The 9,208-nt window shown below is 45.2% G+C and overlaps 1 long non-coding RNA gene across 1 annotated transcript; it reads left to right on the plus strand.

Annotated features, from left to right (window-relative positions):
- Nucleotides 1–474: 474 nt before the first annotated feature.
- On the plus strand, nt 475–4,600 carry LOC309642593. The gene is made up of 2 exons (XR_014253285.1): nt 475–2,902; nt 3,022–4,600. It is a non-coding gene; the product is annotated as an uncharacterized lncRNA (long non-coding RNA).
- The last annotated feature ends 4,608 nt before the right edge of the window (nt 4,601–9,208 follow it).

Genomic DNA, 9,208 nt, shown 5'->3' on the forward strand with positions numbered 1-9,208 from the left:
GGCCTCCTAAGCCCCAAGCTCACAGGGGAGGTGCGGTGGCCAAGCTCCCTGGAGTCCCCCAGAGGGCAGTTGTCTGCAAGAGCAAGGCTGGGATCTCCCCTCTCTCTCTCCCACTTGCAGGAAGCCCTACCCAGACAGAGCTCACGGAAAGGTCGGATCCTAGAGATGGACTTATGGATATGTGGCTATAAAATATTTGGGAAAAAAATGGACGAAAGACTCTAGGTGCAACATTTTCATGTAGTTTCCTGCACCAGTTCCCCCTCTTAGCTTTTTCCATCCATTAGCACATCCTCCTGCTATCTTCAGTCTCGCCCTCCTTCGCCCTTTGCCTAACAGCCCTTGCCCTCAGCCCTGCGCTGCCCCTCCCTCCCCGCCTCCCTCCTCCCCACCCCCACCCCCACCCCCACCCCCCCCAGCCTCCCATTCCCCACCAACCTTCTCTAGTGTCCAGACCTCTGCAACTCTCCCCTTCCTCACCAACCACTCTCTTCAGGATTTTCTGCAATCTGACATCTGTCTTCAGGTGACTCATCAAAGGCCTATCCCAACAAACACCACCAGTGGCTCCCTGAGACAGTGGGCCCAACAGCTTCTGCTTCCTGCATTTGTAAACGTGTTCCATTTGGAAAGATCTCCCTTGGTCTACATGTCATCAGGGTCTCCTGGGTTCTCCCTGACCATCCTTATTCAAGTTCACCAGCCTCTCTTCTTTCTTCCACATCCTAAACTCGGAGCCCCAACCTCTGTGCAATCCTCTGTGCCTGGCTCTCATCCTACCTTCTCTCCATGAGTAAACCCCATGTTCTCACCCGTTTCTGTGCTTCTTCAACTACCACTTCTTGCTGGTGACTCCTGAATCTACAACCCCACTGTGTCCTCTCTTGTGAGCTTCACATCCGAATTCCCCATTGCATATCCCTGTTGAAAGCCATCCGCATCAAGTTCTAAAAACCATCCTCCAACACCTCAGTTATGCAGACTAGACATTTAACATGCAACCTTAAGTCTTCCCTCTTCTAATCCCCACATCCAGGAAAATCAGTGTCAAGTCCTATTTAAAAAGCGTTTTTACCTGTCCTCTCCTGCCTATTCCCAGCGTCACTGCCTTAGATCTGACCCTCATCATCTCTGGTCTAGGGCTTTGCTATAGATGCCTATCTTCTCCTGGTCTTCAGTTCTTTGCTTCTCCAAGCCAACCTCCCCATTGTCCACCTGCGCTGTCCAGTAGAAATATAATGTGAGCCACATAGGTAATTTAGAATTTTCTAGTAGCCTCATTTTAAAAAGTGAAAAGAAACTAATGAAATTAATGTTCATAATATACGGAACTGAATATATCCAAAATATTTTCATTTCAACTTGTAATCAACATAAAAATTATTGAAGTATTTTTGCATATTTTTGTACTAAGTCTTCAAAATCCAATGTGTATTTTACACTTACAGCACATCTCAATTCGGACTAGCTACATTTCAAGCGCTCAATAAGGTGACTAATGGCTATTGCTTTAGACAGCACAGCTGCACACGGTTGGCAGAAATAGCCTTCTAAACACAAGCAAGATTATGTCATGGATTGCCCTCCTCAAAACTCTTCATTACCAACTATTGTGCATGAAGTCCAAACTTTTTAGAATGGTGTCCAAGATTCCATGCACTCTCACCTCCATGAACTTGCTCACTGTATTTCTTAAGCCTGTAATCTGTCCTCTGACACAATTTCCATTCTGGTCTGGTTTAAATGCCAGCTCTTCCAAGAATCCTGCCCCCACTATCCCATAGTGCCTGACACTGTATCCATTATTATCACCACCACGGTCATCACCATCTTCATTTATCATCATCACCAAATTCTTTGTCTTCCTGCTCTAAGATGGGAGCTGTCCAATATTGATTTAGAATTTAAAAGAGAGGGCTAGGGTTAGAATGGGCTCCCATTTCCTTTGCTGGCATAATGCCTACTTCAACTGGGAAAGGCAGGTTGAGAGCTAAGATTAGCCCTCACCCAGTCCCAGTGGGGAGAGCAAAGAAGGCCTCACTGAGAATGCATTTTCCCTCTGGGTTTCTATGCCTGTTACAAACAACTGGAGAAAAATGTCACCTTAATATGGCTTCTTTCAGTTTTTTTTTTTTTTTTAACCATCACAGTGAAATAACACTTGGGGAAACTTTACTTTTTCTCCCTGATATCACAAACACACATGTGTGCACGTGCGTGCTCACACTCTTCCAACCCCTTAATAATCTAATAGATATCTTGCCATCAGCATCCATAGCCGGCACATATAGGGAAGCATTCCAATTATGCCTGTTTCTCATATTTTATAACATGTTCAGCAGTCATATGAGGCTCTAAAGACAAATTCCTCATAAAACTTAGAGCCAGGAAAAAATTGGATTTCTCCTGTGAAGCTGACATCCTATCTTAAAGACTTTCTTAAAATGGCTGTGTCTTCTCACTTTGTCTTCCTCTTGTCTTGACAGTCAAGCTGAGTACCACATTCACTTGCTGTAACAGTCTTCAGAACAAGATCTTTACCCTCTGCTCCCCTTTTACTAAATATTGTTTGATACTCTTTGGTCATACTATGTCTGTGCATTGTTGATAAACCACTTCATATCCTTTTTAGAACTAAATAGGAAATTAATTAATTGATTAACATCAAAACAACAGTCCACATTGTAACTCTCTAAATTTCTACAGAGGCAAGTGATTATAAAACAAAACCTGAAATGCAGATGAAAGCAGTTAGAAGACCACTGATATCAGGACTTCCTACTACTGTTGTGTCCATGAAAGCAAGAAGTGTCTATTTTGCTCATTGCTGTATCCTCAGCACCTGGCCCAATCTCTGGCACAGCACTGACCCTCAATAAATGTGCAATAAAAGATGAAACAGGTGAATGTAAATAATAATACTTCTGCTGCAACTGCTAATCATCTGTTCTTTTTAGCATACGTACGCTTTCTAAAGAAGCAAAAGCTCTAATATTTGATTGATGCTATTCCCTACCACAGGTGACCATCTGCCCAGCAGTCACAGATGTAGGCAGTAACATTAAGAATCTTGCCCAAAAAGGCACCAAAGAATTTATGATGAGGAAAAGTGGAGGAGAAAGAAGAAAAGCAGAGGAGAGAAGGCAAGAAAGAACAACCGGAAAACTGACATTTAGCAAGGGCTTTCTTTACGTCAGGCTCTAAGTCGTCTATGCCCACTGCTTCATTTAATTCTGACAAAGTAGGTTTTCTTGGTTCCAATCAATACATTGAGAAGCAGAAATGTATACAGGTGAAGCAGTATTGAGGAGGCGATCATGGTGATGATAATGATGAGTGTTAACATATACTGAGCGATAACTCTGGACCAGATGTGGGGTAACGACCCATCGGCATTCCAGCAGAATGATATATACACTACCAAATGTAAAATAGATAGCTAGTGGGAAGCAGCCGCATAGCACAGGGAGATCAGCTCGGTGCCTTGTGACCACCTAGAGGGATGGGATGGGGAGGGTGGGAGGGAGGGAGATGCAAGAGGGAAGAGATATGGGAACATATGTATATGTATAACTGATTCACTTTGTTATAAAGCAGAAACTAACACACCATTGTAAAGCAATTATACTTCAATAAAGATGTTTAAAAAAAAAAAAGAGTTCGACTTCGGAACTAAATTTCTGTATTCACATCCCAACCATACCAACCACCAACTGTGTGATCTCGGGCAAATTACTTAACCTCTCTGCACTTCTATTCCTCATCTGTAAATAGGAATGGTGAAAATCCTTACTGATAGGGTGATAGAGAAGATTAAATGAGTTAATGTACATAAAGCAGTTGAACAAAGTGTGGTACCAATAAATTGCTATATGAGTTTGGCTATAAATGTTCTCACTCTCCTTAACAGTCTGTGGAGGCCAGCACTTTGTGCCCATTTTACAGATGAGGAAACGTTGATTCAGAGAGGTTGGGTTGCATAGCTTGTGAGTGACAGAGCCAGGGGTTTGAATCCAGATCTGTCTGACATTAGAGCTAAGCTCTCACACAGTGGTCTATACTGTCTTCCTGTCCTGGATCACATAACATGTCCTAGACAATACTTGTATTCACGTCTTTCTGGCTCTAAAGCCAGTGTTCTTTCTGCTGCATCACCTGTCTTCCCACCCAAGCACACACCGTGAGGACTAACGCTGGTAGCCGGTACTCATTGGGCATATGGCTCCCACAACATGCCTAGCAATTTGAGAAGAGATTGGTGATTTGGTTGGTGGCATCCTTGTCTTTAAATGGCACCCCCTAGTAAGGAAGAGAAAATTGTGGTCAGTGAATTCCAGGCCTGCATTCAAGTAGCAAGTTCAGGCTTGAAGAAGTAAAGTCAACAGTGGAAAATGAACAACCTCCAGGAAAGCACATACTCCTTAAGCTAGTGAAAGTCATCAGCAACTTTGCCAACATTTTCCTCAAACTTGCGTCTCCAAAAGAAAAGCAGGGCAAAAAATCTAATGAGGTGAATGCAATTGGAAAATAAGGTTTGGAGGAAAGCAGGATTTTGTTTTATTCTTCTCCCTATTGCTCTAAAAGCAATGCTACATTTCTTTCTTTTTTTTTTTTTAATTAATTAATTAATTAATTTATGGCTGTGTTGGGTCTCCGTTTCTGTGCGAGGGCTTTCTCTAGTTGCGGCAAGCGGGGGCCACTCTTCATCGCTGTGCGCGGGCCTCTATCGCGGCCTCTCTTGCTGCGGAGCACAGGCTCCAGACGTGCAGGCTCAGTAGTTGTGGCTCACGGGCCTAGTTGCTCCGCGGCATGTGGGATCTTCCCAGACCAGGGCTCGAACCCGTGTGCCCTGCATTGGCAGGCAGATTCTCAACCACTGCGCCACCAGGGAAGCCCAATGCTGCATTTCTTAAAGAAAAGGTGGTCTCTTCAAGACAGCATGGAAAATGAAAGCTTCCAACTGAGACCCTTGACTTTGGTGAGAGGATGAGCCAAGAGAACAAACAGATGAGCCTGAGAAAGGGCAGCTTCAGAGGCTGGAGGGGAATCCATAGAGTGTGGCATCACGGAAGCGAGGGAAATGAGTGTTTTACAAAGGAGGAGTGGGCAGTGTTGCCAGATGCTCCTGGGTCAGCTCCCAAGTCCCCAAGCTCAGAACAGGCTGCGTCCTGCTGGATCTCAAATACCATCCTCAGACAAGAGGACAAGGAGGAGGACGCTTGCTGCCACAGCAGCCTCCTGGCCCAAGTTCTGGCCTCACCCACAAAGACCAGAAATGTATTTTTTTTAAGGCAAGTGTGTTAATCCAGGTCTTACAAGAAGCAGATGCCACAACAGGATTAGACCTACAAGAAATGTATGAAGGTAAATGCCCTGTAAGGGGGAATGAGAGGGAGCCAGGAGTGGTGGCTGGGAAAGCCATCAGCCCAAGATGTATGTCCGACTCTTGTGGAGGAAAGAGGGAAAGGAGGAAGGAAAGTTGAGTGAACGAATCTTTGATTACTGTGCATTCTGAGAAAGTCTGGCAAGACAGAGGGGAGTCCTTGAGTCAAAGTCACTCCCTAAGTAGTTCTCTAGCTCCCAGAAGCAGGCCTGCCATGGTATCCCTGCCACACTTGGTCGTGGCTGAGAGCAGCCTGTGGAAAACATGGCCTGGGCACTAACATGGTGATGGATTTCAGAGTGCCATTGCTGGGGCCTTGGTCAATTAGGCATTATTCAGTTTTTCCATTTTAAAAGAAGGTATTCTAACATCATCCCCATAGGATGGTTTTCAGAGGTAAATGAATAATATATGTAAAACTTAACCTAGTGCCTGATGAACCTAACAGATCCTTCCTACATGCTTTGTCAAATGAATAAAAGAGTAATGGAATGAGTGAACGGAAGACAGAAAGGAGATTTGAGCAATTTAATTAGAATATCTTATGGTAGAGAAGGAGGGGATTTTCTAGGAGAGGTGGAGATGAGGACATGAGAGGATTTAAAATGTAGTCTTGGTTTTCCCAGGGTTAGCTGAGCAATTTTAACAAGTCTCATGATTATGACAGAGGAAAGAAAACCCACTTCACTGAGTTTGAGGATTAAAGGAGAGAATGTGCAAGGAAGCACCAAGCAAACTTACAGGACGACGCAAAAGGAAAGGCATGGCCTGCTGTTGTAGTTGACATCGATATTGTTACAGATCTCATCTCTTTAGACTGGACCCAAGCCAACCCCCAGTTCTGATTTCTAGAACACAGTATATGCTTAGAGAGACTCTTTGTTGCATCCAGCCTCCCTTTTCTTTTCCCATGACTCCTAGTTCTGTGCTTCCCCAACAAAGTTTATACAGAGGGATCATCTAATTCATCCTTCAATGTTGATGTCTTAATGCACCCTTCCCAGGAGTACAATATTTGCATTTAAAAAGACACCACCAGATGCTTACCAAGTTTAACAAGGGCAAGAGACAACCACGGGAAACTCCAGGCAGCAGTGACAATGAGATCCTAGCAGAGCTGACCTGTCCCCCAGGGGTACCATTGGTGGGTTAAGGCCCAGATAGCAGAGAAGAAAATAGGACTGGGGGGAGGGGGGAATGGAAAAGCAAAGAAAAGATGAGGGAAGGGTTAGAGAAGGAGAGAGAGAAGAGGTACCTGGGTGGTGGTAGTGGAAACACTGGGGAGAAGACAGAAAAAGACAAGACAGATAAGCTTTCAGGTACTGGAGATGGGACATGATTTCCAGGGAGACTGCAGAGGCCAGTGGGCAAACAATGATTCTGGATCCAAGCAGAGCAGAGTTCAAATCCTAGCTCTGCCATACTATGTGTGTGATTTTTGGGGAAAGTGTGCAACCCCTCTGAGCTTTGGCTTGCCCATCTGTAAGATGAGATATCAGTAGTTCCTATCTCAATGAGTTTTTTGAAGATCCAGTGAGATAATGTCTGAATAGTGCCTGACACATAATAAGCACTTAATAAATTACTATTAGACCCTCTTTACCTCTTCTAATTCCTCCCTCCATCCCCCCAAAACATATATTCCATCTGCCCGGTGATGATGCCTGGATTTCCCTCAGGAGAAGTCAAAGCTTTTATCCCCCATGGTGAGACTGCAGAATTAGAGAGCAAATAATCTCATGGAAAAGGCCTCAGTGGCTGACCTCAGTGCTGTGACTCTGAACAATGGTATGCAACCCTTCCTCGTTTTAATCTTTTCAGAGTCCTGGGAGGTGGTCAGATCCACACAATGACACTCAGAGAGCTTAAACACACCCTCCAAAGCTAAGAATAGGGTTGGGTTGGGAGATTTTCTAAGAGCAAGTTTGGTTACAGGAGAAGCAAGTTAAGAAGTCTGGGTGGAGGGCTTCCCTGGTGGCACAGTGGTTGGGAATCTGCCTGCCAATGCAGGGGACACGGGTTCGAGCCCTGGTCTGGGAAGATCCCACGTGCCGCGAAGCAACTGGGCCCGTGAGCCACAACTGCTGAGCCTGCGCGTCTGGAGCTTGTGCTCTGCAACAAGAGAGGCCGCGGCAGTGAGAGGCCCACGCACCGCGGTGAAGAGTGGCCCCTGCTTGCCACAACTAGAGAAAGCCCTCGCACAGAAACGAAGACACAACACAGCCAAATAAATAAATAAGCATAAATAAATTTTAAAAAAAAGGAAGTTTGGGTGGAGAAACCAGGGGGAAGGGCTCCCAGGGTGAGACTGCTGCTCAGAGGAAGCAGCCCACCTGGGAGGAAGGAGGGACGCCCTCAAGGATGGCGTCAGCTGCTGCCAGAGGAGAAGGTGCTGTATGGCACATGCGCCTGTGGCCCTCCCGCCCCCATACTCAGGGGTCATGACCCTTTCACTCCTCCCCTAGTCAGAATCAGGAGCCGCGCGGCTGAGGGCTCTTAGGAAATTGTTCAAGGGTGGCAGAGAGAGCAAAGCTGGAGCTAAATATATAGCCGCAAAACAAACATGTGGTTTACAAGCCAGCGGGGCCTGCGAGAGAGACTGCGTCTGAGGTCTCAGGAACCAGGAACCGGAGCCTCCTGCTGTTATCCGCGAAGGGCGTTCAGGCGCTACTGCGAGAAGCCGAGAAGCCGTGCTGCTCCTGCTTCCGCGGGGCCCAGGCTCCCTCCCACCGCAGGATCTTTGCCTGTGCTGTTCCTTCCGTCCCTGCTTGCCTAATTCACTCTCCATCTCCCTCCAGATCCTAGGTCTAGCTTCACCTGCTTCAGGGAGCCTCCCCTGACCTCGAGCCCCCTCCCCTATCATTAGGGTGACCACGGACCCCAGTTCAGGACACTCTCCCAGCCTAATTACTAATAGCACCAATGTTCACTCTCAGAAGTGTCCCAGTTTGAGCAATAAATTATGTGGTCACCCACCCTACCTATTATATGTTCTCCCAGGACTATACGCCTCTTCTTTAAAGCATTATTACAGTTGAATTTATATTGTGTTTGTATAGAGATTCAATTAATGCCTCTCTCCTCCAGAATACTGTAAACCCCATCAGCAAAGGGATCAGACCTATTTTTTAGTTGCACTTTTAATTTTGAGATAATTGTAGATTCCCTTGCATTGTAAGAAATAACGCAAAGGGATTCCAGTTCCTCCCAGGGGTAACGTCTTACAGAAGCACAATGCAACATCACCAGCATATTGACACTGAAACAGTCAAGCTGCAGAATATTTCCATCACCACAAGGATCCTCATGTTGCCATTTGATAGCCACACCCACTTCCATCCTGTCTCCCAACCTCTCCTTAACCCCTGACAACCACTAATCTGTTCTTGATTACTATAGCTTTGTCATTTCAAGAATGTTATCTAAATGGAATCAGATTGGGATTGGCTTTTCTCAGCCTAATTCTGTGTCGATTCATCCAGGTTGTTATTTGTATCAATAGTTTATTCTTTTATATTGCTGAGTTATATTCCATGCAATGGATGTATCAATTTGTTTAACCTATTGAAGGACATCTGAGTTTTCTCCAGGTTTTAGCTATAATGACCAAGCTGCCGTAAACATTCATGTACAGGTTTTTCTGTGAATGTAAGTCTTCTTTTCTCTGGGATAAATGCCTAGAAGTACAATTTCTCAGTCCTATGGTAGTTGCATGTTTAGTTTTTTTTAACAAACTGCCAAATTTTTTTTCCAATTTGGCTGTACTGTTTTACATTCCCACCAACAATGTCTGAGTGATCCAGTTTCTCTGAATCTTCTCCAGCA

The sequence above is a fragment of the Balaenoptera physalus genome (genome assembly GCF_965194825.1).
Source record: "Balaenoptera physalus genome assembly, chromosome: 14".
Lineage (NCBI taxonomy): Eukaryota > Metazoa > Chordata > Mammalia > Artiodactyla > Balaenopteridae > Balaenoptera > Balaenoptera physalus.